The following is a 14219-nucleotide window of genomic DNA, read 5'->3' on the forward strand; positions in this document are numbered from 1 at the left end:
CACAAGGCTTGAGCCTTACAAAATCTAACAGACGTCAAAGGGAAAGCTCGTTCTGCAGCCTAAGCCTTGCACAAACATGCTCCCCTTGAGTGACTATTTTACAGAAATGCCTAAAGATCATAACTCCTGCACAGCCCCCAGGAAGTAGGACGTCTGGCACCAGAAGAAGGACAAAGGGCAAGGCCGTAAAACTGAGGTCCTGATACATGTGTGAAGCAGAAGCCCTGTCTGCAGCTCTCCCAGACTACCGGACCGCTCCCTCCCCAATTCACTGCTGGCACTTTGAGTCAGACCACCTACACCCAGGTGACATGAATAAATATCATTCTGATTACACCGAGCCTTGAGTCCATTCTGTGTGATCCCAGTCCAACCCCGCACCTTACAATCTGGTCACTGAGACAAACTTATCCCAGATTTGTGAATCCAGACTTCTGTAATAGGTCCTCACATTTTCTCCTAAAAGATAGGAATAGCAGAAGACCTTTTTCGTCAAACCATACTGTGAAAATTAGAGATATCAATAATGAGTGCTATAATGACCTAGGGTATCTAAAAATAATTACGCAGGGGCCAGTGCTTATAAATCAACAAATCACAACTGTCCAAAAGATGTAGATCTATGCCATTAGAATTCTTGGGTGCAGAAATAGTGAAAATAATAAACAGAACAACATTAAAATATACTGTAAAGCTTCTATAATTAAACTGTGTGGTAGTAATGCATAGACAACCAACCAGTGGAATAAAAGAGAAGGCTTGGAAATCAACCAAGTATATATGGAAATTTAGTATATGATAGAGATGGCTGCTTCTCAAATTGCCGGGGCAAAGACAAAGTTTTTAATAAGTGGTGCTGGGAACACTGTGTAGCCAGTTGGAAAATATAAAATTAAACCCATATGTCGTAGCATATACAAAATTAAATGCCAAATGGATCAGGGAATCTAAATGTAGAAGATGAAATAATACAGGTATTAGAAAAAAACACAGATAAATTCTAAATTCCTCTTTAATCCTGGAGTTGAGAAAGGCTTTCAAAATCAGAAGCAATAAAAGAAAATATTGGTAAATGTGTACATAAATATAAGAAAAAATGCATGACACAAAACACCATAAAAGTAAAAAGAGCTCTGGCTGGTGTGGCTGAGTTGGTTGAGTGTTGTCCTGTCAGGGTACATACGCAGGTTGTGTGTTTGATCCCCAGTTGGGGTGTGTACAGGAGGCTACTGATCTGTTTCTCTCTCTCTCTCTCTCTCTCTCTCTCTCTCTCTCTCTCTCTCTCTCTCTTCCTCTCCTTATCTCTCTCCTTTTCTCTCTAAAATTAATACAAAATACTTTCAATAATAATAAAAAAGAGGAACGTCAAAAAATAACCGACAAATAGAGAAAATACTTGCACCATACATCACAGATGAAGGGCTACTATTCCTAATGTGAAAAGAATTCTTGGTCCTCCTCGGAAGAAGGCTGCAGGGAGTGGCCTGTCCCAATGCCCCTCCTAGGCCACAGACAGGCACACAGGGCCCCATTGCTGGGACCCTATGCACCGGGACACATGGGCCTCACTCAAGAGCACCTCAACCATGGCCCCCTACGGGTTCTGCTGCCTTGACTCCAGGCCCATCTGGATGCACGGACCTGCCTTCCTGACCTGAGGTACTCAAACCGGTGCACCTAAATGACTGGCCCCACGGCCACAGTGACCAATGCCCCAGATGCATGCACCTGCCATCCTGACACATTGTGCCTGACCCAGTACCCCCAGAAGACGACCTGCTGGGCCCAGTCCTTCAGTTGTGACCAGGCGCCCCTGCAACACAGCCTGCCTCACTGGGCCCCCCAGACTACCGGACTGCTAAAATGGGGAGACAAATAAGTCCCCAAATGAAAATAAAAAGAGGAATCGCCAGAAAAAGATGTAAGTCGTGAAACCATAAAAATCCTAGAAGAAAATGTAGGCAGCAAAACCCAGACATCTTACGCAGCAGAATTTTCACCAGTGCATTGCCTAGGGCAAGAAAAACAAGGGAAAAAAATTAATGGGACTACATGAAATTAAAAACTTGCATGGCAAAAGAAACCAGCATCAAAATGAAAAGGAAATCCACTGTATGAGAGAACAAATTTGCCAGTGATACACCTGATAAAGGATTAATTCCGAAAATATATGAAGTACTGATATAACTCAACAAAAGACAAACAATCCAATTAAAAATTGGGTAGAGGACCTAAATAGATACTTCTCCAAAGAGGACATGCAAATGGCCAAGAGACGTATGAAAAAATGCTCAATGTCATTAATCATCCAAGAGATGCAAATTAAAACAACAATGAGATACCACCTCACAACTGCCAGAATGGCTACCATCAATAAATCAACAAACAACAAGTGCTGGAAAGGATGTGGAGAAAAGGGAACCTTTGGGCACTGCTGGTGAGAATGCAGACTAGTGCAGCCACTATGGAAAACAGTGTGGAGTTCCCTCAAAAAATTAAAAATGGCCCTGACTTATTTGGCTCAGTGGATGGAGCGTCGGCCTGCAGACTAAAGGGTCCCAGGTTCAATTCCGGTCAAGGGCATGTACCTTGGTTGCGGGCACATCCCCAGTAGGGGGTGTGCAGGAGGCAGCTGATCCATGTTTCTCTCTCATCGATGTTTCTAGCTCTCTATCTTTCTCTCTTCCTCTCTATAAAAAAATCAATAAAATATATTTTTAAAAATAATTAAAAATGGAACTGTCAATTGACCCAGTGATCCCACTTCTAGGAATATATCCTAAGAATCCAGGAACACCCTTATGTTCATAGCAGCATTATTTACAATAGCTAAGAAACAGCCCCAGTGCTCATCAGTAGATAAATGGATAAAAAAAACCTGTGGTACATTTACACAATGGCATACTATGTAGCAGTAAATAAGAAGGCTCTCCTACCCTTTGAGATAGCATGGAGGGACTGGGAGAGTATTATGTTAAATGAAATAAGACAGAAGAAAGACAAGTATCACATGATCTCACTCATATGTGAAATCTAATGAACACAATAAACTGATGAATAAAATAGAACCAGACACATGGAAACATGGAACAGACTGACGAACTCAGAGGGAAGGATGGGAGGAGGGAAGAGATTAACCAAAGAACTTGTATGCATATATGCATTGCCCATTAACATAGACAATAGGGTGGTCATTTCGTGCACCAAAAGGTTGCCGGATTGATTTCTACTCAGGGCACATGCAGGGGTTACAGCTTGATCCCCCGTAGGGGATGCGCAGGAGGTAGCCAATCAATGGTATGCTCTCATATTGATGTTTCTCTCTCAAATTGATGTTTCTCTCTCTCTCCCTTCCTCCCTCTAAAAATCAATTTTAAAAATCTTTAAAAAAATTACAAACATTTTTGTGCCTCAAAAGACACTGTCAATGGAGTGAAAAGGCAAACCAATGGGATGGGAAGAAATATTTATGAATCAAATATCTGGTGAGGGTTTGATATTCAGAATATAGAAAGAACTCCGACAACTCAACAACAAAAAACAAACAGCCCGATTAAAAACTAGGCAAAGGACTTTTCTCCAAAGATATACGAATGACCAATAAGCACAAGAAAGGATTCCCAAAATCACTAATCATTAGGGAAATGCAAATTAAAATCATATGAGAGAGAAACCAAGATGGCGGCATAGGTAAACACCGAGATTGCTGCCTCCCACAACCACTTCAAAAATACAAGTAAAATACGTAACGGACATCATCCAGAACCACAGGAAGGCTGGCTGAGTGGAAATTCTACAACTAGAAGGAAAGAGACTCAGAGGAGGTGCGATGCGGAAGTAAAATACAGAGGTACAGAGGCGCATGTGGAGAGGGCTGGCGGCTGAGGACACGGTTGTCTTTTTCAATCGGGAGGGAGTCTCAAGCTCTGAGCTCCAGTTCCAGGCCAGATTCATACGGGAGAAACTGGACTGTCTGGCATCGGTAGGAACTTGAGCGCAGCTTTCTCTCGGGGGTGCTTGCAGCGATTGCTGGGACACTGAGAAGCGGGGCCTCTGAGGGCAGGACTGAGAGCAGCCATAACTGCTCGCTCCACTCTGTTGATCCCCTGGGACCCCACCCTGCCCAAGCCGTGCACTGAGGCTTTTGCATATGAAAGGCCTGGCCCTTTGAAATCTGATAATTACCTAACAAACTGCAGCTGGCCCAAGGCCCCAGGGCAACTTGCATTGAGTCACAGCTGGCTCCTGCTGGATAGCCTCAGGCAGAGGCTAGATTAGCACCTCCTTAGAGATCCAGGAGCCAGTGTGCCTGGTGGTCAGAGTGGGACCATCCAAATTGCAGCTCATAGGATCCATAAAGGACACACTCAGGTGGCAGACTCAGTGAGCACCAAAGCCCCATTGAAGCAAGTCTTGCCCTGGAGGGGTGTCTCCAGCACAGAAGTTCTCCCACTGCAGACACAGCTGATTCTCACAGCCAAGTGGCCTGGAGGTCAATCCCTCCCAGTGTTACCTACAACAATCAAGGCTAAACTACAACAAGACTGTGCACAAAGCCCACAAGGGGGTGCACCAAGAGTGTCTACCTCAGGTAATTGGGGAGACTGAGCCACTGGGCCCTACAGGACACCTAGCACAGAAAGCCACTTTATCGACACAGCGAAGCATAAAAAAATGCGGAGACAAAGAAACAGGACACAAATGACAGAAATGGAGGAAAGCAAACTACTGGATATAGAGTTCAAAACTACACTTTTAAGGTTTTTCAAGAATTTTCTAGAAACCGCCGATAAACTTAATGAGACCCTCAAGAAATCTAGTGAGACCCTCGAGGTTATGATAAAGAACCAACTAGAAATTAAGCATACACTGACTGAAATAAAGAATAATATACAGAATCCCAATAGCAGACTAGAGGGTCGCAAGAATCAAGTCAAATATTTGAAATATGAAGAAGCAAAAAACACCCAACTGGAAAAGCAAAATGAAAAAAGAATCTAAAAACATGAAGATAGTGTAAGGAGCCTCTGGGACAGCTTCAAGCGTACCAACATCTGAATTATAGGGGTGCCAGAAGAAGAGAGAGAGCAAGATATTGAAAACCTATTTGAAGAAATAATGACAGGAAACTTCCCCTACCTGGTGAAAGAAATACACTTACAAGTCCAAGAAGCGCAGAGAACCCCAAACAAAAGGAATCCAAAGAGGACCACACCAAGACACATCATAATTAAAATGCCAAGAGCAAAAGACAAAGAGAGAATCTTAAAAGCAGCAAGAGAAAGAAAGTCAGTTACCTACAAGGGAGTACCCATAAGACTGTCAGCTGATTTCTCAACAGAAACTTTGCAGGCCAGAAGGGAGTGGCAAGAAATATTCAAAGTGATGAATGCCAAGAACCTACAACCAAGATTACTTTATCCAGCAAAGCTATCATTCAGAATTGAAGGTCAGATAAAGAGCTTCACTGATAAGGAAAAGCTAAAGGAGTTCATCACCACCAAACCAGTATTATATGAAATGCTGAAAGGTATCCTTTAAGAAGAGGAAGAAGAAGAAAAAGGTAAAGATACAAATTATGAACAACAAATACACATCTATCAACAAGTGAATCTAAAAATCAAGTGAATAAATAATCTGATGAACAGAATGAACTGGTGATTATAATAGAATCAGGGACATAGAAAGGGAATGGACTGACTATTCTTGGGGGGAAAAGGGTGTGGGGGATGCAGGAAGAGACTGAACAAAAATCGTACACCTATGGATGAGGACAGTGGGCGTGGGAACCGGGTGGAGGGGAGCTATGGGGGGAAAAAAGGAACAACTGTAATAATCTGAACAATAAAGATTTAATTTAAAAAAATAAAATATAATAAAATCATATGAGATACCACTTCACAGTAGGATGGCTATTATTTAAAAAACAAACAAAAAACAGAAAATAAGCACTGACACGGATGTGGAGAAATTGGAACCCTTGTGCACTGCTGGTAGGAATATAAAATTGTGCAGCAGCTGTAGAACATATGATTCCTCAAAAAATTAAACAGAACTACCATGTGATTCAGCATTTCCACTTCTGGGTATATACCCAAAGTAAGTGAAAGCAGGGACTCAAACAGATACTTGTAAATCCATGTTCACAGCCAAATATTCACAAGAGCCAAAAGATGGAAGCAACCCAAGTGTTCATTGACAGATGAATGGATAAACAAAATATGGTCTATGTGTACAAATAAATATTATTCAGACTTTAAAAGGAAGGAGATTCTGATACATGCTACAACATGGATGAATCTTGAAGATATTAATGCTAAGTGAAATAAGCCAGTCACAAAACGACAAACACTGTATGATTCTACTTGCATGAGGTCCTTAGAATAGTGTAGTTTATAAAGAGCAGAATGGTCGTTTCCAGGGGCTAGAGGGAGGGGGTCTGGAGAGTTATTGTTTAACTAGAGACCCAGTGCACAACATTTAGGGTTAGGGTTTAGGGTTTAGGGTTTGGGTTAGGGTTAGGGTCTTGCAGTCCGGGACCCCTTGGGGGATGACCGACTGCCCGCTTAGATGGTCGAGGCTCCTTAGTGCAGCGGCAGTGTCAGGAGCCTCTCCCACCACTGCTGCTGTGTTCGCCAGCCATGAGCCCACTAGCCACGAGCCTGGCTTCTGCTGCATGGCGCTCCCCTGTGGGAGCGCACTGACCACCAGGGGGTAGCTCCTGCGCTGAGCATCTGCCCCCTGGTGGTCAGTGCACATCATAGGAACTGGTCGTGCTGCTGTTTGGTTGATTTGCATATTAGCCTTTTATTATATAGGACTAAGGGCCGGTGCACAAAAATTTGTGCACTCCGGGGGGAGAGGGGGGTCCCTCAGCCAGGCCTGTGCCCTCTCACAGTCTGGGACCCCTCGGGAGATAACGACCTGCTGGCTTAGGCCTGCTCCCGGGTGGCAGAGGGCAGGCCCAATCCCTAGGTGCAGCCCCTGGTCAGGCTCAGAGCAGGGCCAATTGGGGAGTTGGGGCGCCGCCCCGTCATGCACAGAGCAGGGCAGATTGGGAGGTTGTGATGCCACCCTCAGTCACGCTCAGGGTAGGGCCAATTGGGGGGTTGGGGCACTGTTCCCTGTCACACTCAAGGCAGGGTCGATGGGGAGGTTGCGGCGCCACCCCCTGTCACGCACAGAGCAGGGCCGATCAGGGGGTTGGGGCGCCGCCACTCTCACACTCAGGGCAGGGCCGATGGGGAGGTTATGGCTCTACCCCATCACACACAGTGCCGGGCCCGTGGGGGGGGGGGGAGGTTGGGGAGCTCCCTCCTATCAGGCACAGAGCAGGGCTGCTCAGGGGGTTGGGGCCCTGCCCCCTGTCACACACAGAGCTGCAGGGCGATCAGGGGGTTTGGGCGCTGCCCCCTGTCACGCTGATCCCGGTGTCGGGAGGCATATTACCCCTTTACTGTATAGGGTAGAGGCCTGGTGCATGGGTGGGGCCGGCTGGTTTGCCCTGAAGGGTGTCCTGGATCAGGGTGGGGGTCCCCACTGGGGTGCGTGGCCAGTCTGGGTGAGGGGCTGAGGGCTGTTTTCAGGCTGGGAGTGACTGAACTTCCCAACCGCTCCTTTTTTTCTTTTCTTTTTTTTTATTCTGGGCCAGCTTTACCTTGAGGCTTGGCTCCAGCTCTTAGGCCTCCGCGGCTGAAAGTAGGTTTCTGGCCTTTGCTTACAATGCTGCGAATCTGCTGGCTGAAGTCCGGCGGTATTTGTTACAGTGTTTCTTAAACTGCCTGCTCAGAGGCCTGCAGCCGCAGGCGGGGAACGTTGGTTTCCTTCGTCACTGAGGCAAGCAAGCCTCATGTTAGTTTCAAGCTGCCTGGCTGTCGGCCGCCATCTTGGCTGACAGTTAATTTGCATATCTCGCTGATTAGCCAATGAAAAGGGTAGCGGTCATACGCCAATTACCATGTTTCTCTTTTATTAGTGTAGATGGGTTCTGAGTTTCATTTTTGAAAGATGAAAAAAGTTCTGGAGATGGATGGTGGTGATGGCTGTGCAATAATGCTTTGCTTTCTTAATGCCACAGAACAGTACACTTAAAAATAGTTAAAATAGTAAATTTTATGTTATGAATATTTATCCATAAAAACCCCTAATAAACTGATGACATTGATAACCTACATTGGGTGATTGGATACAGTGTGGAAAGAATGGGAGAATGTGCCCAGTCGGTGTGGCTCAGTGGTTGAATGTCTGCCTTTGAACCAGGAGATCTCGGTTCGATTCCTGGTGGGGGCACAATGAACCTTTAATTATTGATGTTTCTATCTCTCTCTCCCTTTCCCTTCCTCACTGAAATCAATCAAAATATATTTAAAATAAATGGGGGAATGGGATTGGGAGAGAAGAAATGATGGAGGAGTGACTGAGTATATCATTTTGTGTAATTCTGACTTTTAGAACAATGTTAATGTTTCACATACTCAAAAAGACTAAAGACAGAAAGAACTGTATGGGGTATGGGAGTATGGTTAGCAATTCTTGAACTATTTTCTACTCAGGACTGAGGCAAAAAATATATTGTGGTTAAACAGAGCCAAGTTTTTCACTGTCAGAGAAAGGAATTACAAAAAAAGAAAAAAAAAGAAAAAAAGAAATGGAGGTCATAAGAATAAAACCTGTTGTGTTGAACCAGAATAGGCGACATCATATGAAATCATGGATTATCTGTACAGATATACATATATATATGTTTACATACAGGTTTGTGTATGTATAGATACATACATTTATTTCAAGAAGCGAAGACATCCCAGTAGCTATGAGCACATCTAATCTTGATTTCTAAATACCATCTATAATAATAAAAGCATAATATGCTAATTAGACCGGACAGCCAAACGACCTTCTGGATGTCTTTCCGGATGAAGCCGAGGCTGCGAGGGCCAAGCCCTTTGCACAAATTTCATGCATTGGGCCTCTAGTTTTCTGATTAAAGGAGCCAGTGCTCCTTGGGAATCTGCTGATTCCAGGGCTAGGGCTGAGAAAGTACAGTATCAGCTTGGAACATATATTGTTGTGCATTAAAATAAATAAGTACTAAAAGAAAGAGAGAGAGAGAGAGAGAGAGAGAGAGAGAAAGAGAGAGAGAGAGAGAGAAAGGGAAAGAGAAAAGGAGATCACGTTGAAATGACACAGGAGCCAACTCTAAGGGGCTCCCAGTGGTCATAATAATTGAGCAACAACATAGTGATAGTAATGGATTATAACCTATAGAATAACAATTAATCCAGTATATACTTTATAATGTAGTAAATAAGTAAATGGGAGAGAAGGAAAACCTCTAACAGTAGGATTCCAATTAATACATAAAGAAGGAATGATGGAAACAAAAAAACCCACCATTTGGCAAATAGCTGGCAATAACATTTTCAGGTAAGAATTAACAATGGCTTAAGATTACTAGGCGAAAGTAGGATGAGAAACAGGATATTTATAATAGATTTAAAGTATTTCTCCATAAGACACTTTAATTATAATGGGAAAAATAGTGGAGACACCACTGTAATCAAGTTATTAAAGTTAACACCACTAATAATGAAACAAATTGACTTCATGGGTCTCTTAATATAATGCACTGAGAACATATCACTTTTGGGACATTCTTGCCTCAAATGCATAATCTGAATTTAATAATGAGGAAGCAGTAGACAACCTCAATTTGAGGAACATTCTATACTGCATACTTCACAAAATAAATGGCCAGTCACAAACACAACCACGCATCCACTCTTGAGACACACAGGACACAACCACACGATCACAGACACAGTCATAATCTCACACCTACTAAGAAGACACAAAGTCACACAATCTCACCACCATGACACACAAAGTCACAGACTTCCTAAACCAAAACCCACAAATTCCCAGCAGTCACAATTACATACCCACTTAGAGGATACACACAATTACTGGCACTCTACTCAATGTTAACTGTGAATCCAACACTTACTCTAGAGACACAATCACACTTACATAGGCAAAGACAACCCACACCCGCACACCACACCCCAAGGGACACAGCTGGAATACACACGCAGTGTCATCACCCAGTCACAGACACACGACAATTACACATGGTACCAGACACGGTCACAGTATCACGCAACCATACACCCACCCTGGAGACATGCAATCATAACCCAGATACCCGCACCCGTCACACTCACACCTCCAAAAACAAGACGTGCGGTCATACGTACACAACGGAGACACAGTCACAAGGACCAAACCACACTCCAACACAGTATCACACTTGGTTACAAAAACACAACCAGACACATACCCTTAAGACACGTGAACACAACCGGACACTCACAGTCACCCAACCACAGCTACACTCACTCAGAATCTGGCATTCTCAGCCCGCTACCGCCAGCGCGCAAAGACCAGAAACTGGACACGCTCCATCCGCCCGGATTCCCAGACCCCTCACCTTCGGCCTCCCCTTGGTAGCGTCCGGGTCCCAGCGGAGCTAAAGACCTTGCCACCACGTCGAGAGACGTAATGTCGGGCCGCTGTGGTCTCTGGGAAACGTAGTCCAGATCCGGACCAGCCAAACACGATGGCGTCCTCGTATTTCAGAATTTGAGCTTGGCTCGTTTGACACGGCACTCGGGAGACTTCAAAGAGGGAGTTCCCGATCCAAACCTACCACCAGGATTGAGCTGATCTTCCTCCAAGGCAAGTCTACTTATCTCGAGAGCGCCATAATGATAGAAAGGGGCAGTCAAGTTCGCACAGGACAGAGGCAGAGCGTCGACCAGCAAAGCCTTAAGGGAAATGTAGTCCAAAGCCGGAACAGCGGCATTGTTGATAGAAGGTAACCTGATACCACCCGGGGCCTGGCCGTGGTGACTGTGCGTGCTGCGTCGCGAAGACTTGTGGGAGTGCTCGGTAGGCTCCCCTCTCTCCCCTGCCCCCACCCCCCATGCGCAGGCGCAGCACACCGAGTGGACATTTTGGTCTTTGTCTTCTGGTCAGCCGGCCCCTGGGTCCACGTGGCGTGAAAGTAGGAGGTGGGATGTGGGAATTTTGGGCCGGTCGGGTCCGGGAGGTTAAAGGGGAGATTCCGAGTGTATTGGGGTACGGCGCGGGGGAGAGGGAGTGGGTTTAAGAGCTTCTGGCCTGTCTGGGGTGGGGTTGGGGGGGATCTCCGAGGAGGATTCGAGCGTGTGTGACCCTCAGTTTGACCGGATGTTTGAGGTTATTGAGTGAGAAACTGGTTGCAGGATTGTGTAAGGATGAGTTTGAGAGGGAGCTATGGGAGACCAGCATTGAGTTAGTAACATTGGAGAAGCACTTCCCTTGTCGAAAGTGCTGCTGATAATGGTGCCATCTTCGTGGAGCATCAGTTTTCCTTGACGATTTGAAGGGCGGGGAGGAGCCAAGTGGTAAATACTAAAATGGATTTTTATATAAAACCGCATTTCTTTTTAATTGGGGTAAAATGCAACTCACCGTGATTTTTTTAAGCAACCAAGAATGTTTCAAAGGAACTTTTTGTTTGAGAGCGCCTGCTTCAGACGGTCTGATTCCCCTGATTTGGGGGGTACTTAAATAGCGCTGCTATTAAATCATGGACCAAGTATCAGCGTTGCAGTTTGAGAAGCAGCGCCGTACAGCGCAGAAAGCCCAGGATTAGGGAGTCAAGGGTTTGGGGTCCTAGGTTAGACAGTTACTTCCTTCTTTGAAGACATTTTAGTTGCAATCTTTATCCGTGAGTCTGGAGTAGATTCTAGGTGTCCTAACTCCTAAATGAATCTAGGTGTTCTTAGATTGTATAGAATTTGTGAAGTAATGAAAAAGTTACTTTTGCTTGCAAAGATGCTTTTTGTAAGGAATCCACCCACAGTTATCCCTCACATTTTTAATAAGAGAATTAAAGTTATTGGGCACTAAATTAAAATAGACAAACAACAACAGTTAGAAGACATAACAGAAGGAAACCGCTATTTACAAGAGCAATCGAAGATTGAGGAGTAAACTTGAGAAATAGGCAAAACTATTAGAAAAGAATTTAAAAATACTAAGGGGTGTAACATTAGATGTGAACAAATAGATATACCATGTTTTTCAATAGGAATATCTAAGGAAGTGTGTGCAAATATCTACAGTCCCTGCCCCTTTGTAACTAGATAATTGGATTCTACACTTCATATGGAAAAATAAACAAGCTAGAATAGCCAATAAAATGGAAAAAGAAAAGGAGTTGCATGGGGATGTGAGAACCCACTGGTAACATATTTGAAAATATAAATCCTTGGAAATTTAAATAGTATTAGTATTAGCATGGAGCTGGCCTGGGAAGGACAATTCAGCAATATCTATAATTGCAAATGTTTTTTTTTTTGTTTTGTTTTTTTTAGCCAGCTGTTTCATATCGAAATTAATCCTACAAATGTATCTGCATTCGCATTGAATTATACAGGTAAGAGGTTGTTCATTTTATTTATGTTTGGCATAGGAAAAGATTAGAAACAATTCTTGCCCATCATTCGGAGACTGATTGGATAAAATTATGGTACATCTACAGAACAGAATAATATGCAGCTGTACAAAAGAATGAAAAGGAAGCTTTTTGTATACTGACACTTGAAATAACTCAAAAAATAAATTAAGTGAAAAAAGCAAGATGCAGAATGTATGGTATGCTTCATTTGGAGTAAGAAGCAGGAGAAACATATATATATTTGTTTCCATTAAAAAACTCAAGATACACCAGACACTAATAAAAGTGGCTATCTCTGTTGGGGATAGTTGTACAAGGATAGATGGGGCAAAGGCAAATACCTTTTTATGTTTGTTTTCTAACTTTGAGTTTAGTATATATTCAAAAGTTAAAGTGTTTGTTTGTTTGTTTGTTTGTTTTTAAAGGTGGAAACAAGCTTTGGAGTCAGACGGCCTCCGTTAACGCCTTCCTCTGCCACTTTGTACCTTGGTAATCTTAGGTACTTAAACCTTGTGCCTCAATTTCTCATCTAGTAATATAGAGAAAATAATAGTATTAGATTCACAGGGTGGTTGTGCAGATCATGGAGTTCTGAATTCTATAGAATAGTTCCTGATATATAGTAAGTACTGGATAAATGTTAAATAGTATTGTTATGCCATGTGCAAAATAATACTTCCTCAGAAATAGTATAGTTATTTGTACTATTTCTGGTAGAAATTTCTGAAAGATTCAGATGTGTACACACTCCTTTCTTATTTCCACCTTTAAACATTTTGGGGTGAGGGGCATTTCTTTTTATAATTGGAATGAAGAAGTTAGCTTTCTGGGTTCAAGTTACATTCATCTTAGAAACTCATCACCACCACCTTCAGGAACTTTGTTCTTTGATTTCTATGGTGGTTACTTTCTCATGGTCCTAATTCAGAACCTCTGATATTTTTAAAAAATTTCAATTGTGACATTTTAGGGACAGAATAAGTAGGTAATGATCTTCACATTGCATAATATCAGGAGAGACATACTATATGACTGAGCAAACATTAAAGATTATATTTTTCCCTTTTTGTCACTGGCAGTCCAACATCCCCTGACGGGTCCCAGGTTGCGAGAGGACGCAGGCCAGGCTGAGGGACCCCACCGGTGCACAAATCCATGCACCAGGCCTCTAGTAATAAATAATTCTTGTCTGAAAGGGTACTTTTGTCAGGGGTTGGAAAGTGATAATTTTCTTTTTTTAATTAAATCTTTATTGTTGAAAGTATTACTGTGTCCTCCCCCCCCCCCCCCCATTGATCCCTTATAACCTGCTCCCATGACTCACCTGAGACCTTCAACACCCTATTTATTGTCTGTGTTCATGGGTAATGCATATATGCATACAAGGTCTTTGGTTGGTCTCTTCCTACCTACCCACCCCACCTCCACCTTCCCTCTGAGATTCTATAGTGTGTGCCATGCTTCTATGACTCTGTATCCACTCTGTTCATCAGTTTGTTTTGTTCATTAGATTCCCCATATGAGTGAGAACATGTGATGCTTATCTTTCTCTGACTGACTTATTTTGCTTAGCATAATACTCCAGGACCCTTCTGTCTCAGAGGGTAAGAGATCCTTCCTTTTTTACTGCTGCATAGTATTCCATGGTATAAATGTACCACAGCTTTTTTATCCACTCATTTACTGATGGGCACTTGAGCTGTTTCCAGTTCTT

General features: G+C 43.4%; 1 long non-coding RNA gene across 1 annotated transcript in view; it reads left to right on the top strand.

Annotated features, from left to right (window-relative positions):
* Positions 1-10984: 10984 nt before the first annotated feature.
* The window catches only part of LOC308531060, a 29390-nt gene continuing 26155 nt past the window's right edge, over positions 10985-14219 (top strand). The window contains exons 1-3 of the long non-coding RNA XR_013996888.1: positions 10985-11072; positions 12423-12484; positions 12931-13004. This is a non-coding gene — a long non-coding RNA (uncharacterized lncRNA). The remainder of the gene's footprint in view (positions 11073-12422; positions 12485-12930; positions 13005-14219) is intronic.

Source organism: Myotis nattereri (assembly GCF_964212035.1).
Source record: "Myotis nattereri genome assembly, chromosome: 15".
Classification (NCBI taxonomy): domain Eukaryota; kingdom Metazoa; phylum Chordata; class Mammalia; order Chiroptera; family Vespertilionidae; genus Myotis; species Myotis nattereri.